We start from the raw sequence: 852 nt of genomic DNA on the forward strand, positions 1-852 counted from the left end.
GAATAAGCAATAGTGCAATGATAGGGTCTGAAAAAGAAGAAAAATAAGAAGCAGCAGCATAGGAAAGAAGGAAAACATGGAGAGAAGAAAAAAAGAAGGTAAAAATGAGGTGAAAACATGTTTAAAAAAGTATTTCCATCTCTCTCTCTCTCTATATGTATATACATATATATATATATATATATATATATATATTTAAAAGAAAAAAAATGTATATATATATACATATAGAGAGAGAGAGATAAATATATATAGAGATAGATGGGTGGATAGATAGATAGATAGATAGACATACATACACACATACACACATACACACATACACACATACATACATACATACATACATATGTGTGTATTGTTGGAGTTGCAAACATGGGTGCACTTGACAAACTCAGTGCGGCTATTCCCCATTGAAAGATTGTTGCACCCAGGACCCTTAGCACTGGGATATGCTACTCAATACCACTGGCATGGCCAGGTGTAAACAACATCTGACCTTTGTTGTGTATGTAACCATGGAGATTGTGATGTCGCCTAGGCCCACCAAAGAACAGCCTTGTCAGAAGCAGCACTGCCATGAGCAGAAGTAGCAGCACCATAGGTTGTCAAATAAGTTGGATTTAACCAAGACAAGTGAGTCCAATAGGATGCAGGTATGTCCTCTATCCTTACAGCTTCCCGTGGCTGTTGGTTTTATACCGTTTGGGGACAGCCAAGGAGGCGTCAGCAGGCAACACAGGTAAGTGTGTGCTTGTGTGTGTGTGTGTGTGTGTGTGTTTCCTATGCAGATCCTAAACCCAGTATCAAATGCAAGTAGGAGGAGTAAGAAGGGTTCCTGCCAAAGCCAGG

The sequence above is a fragment of the Hyla sarda genome, unplaced genomic scaffold (genome assembly GCF_029499605.1).
Source record: "Hyla sarda isolate aHylSar1 unplaced genomic scaffold, aHylSar1.hap1 scaffold_299, whole genome shotgun sequence".
NCBI classification, from domain to species: Eukaryota; Metazoa; Chordata; class Amphibia; order Anura; family Hylidae; genus Hyla; species Hyla sarda.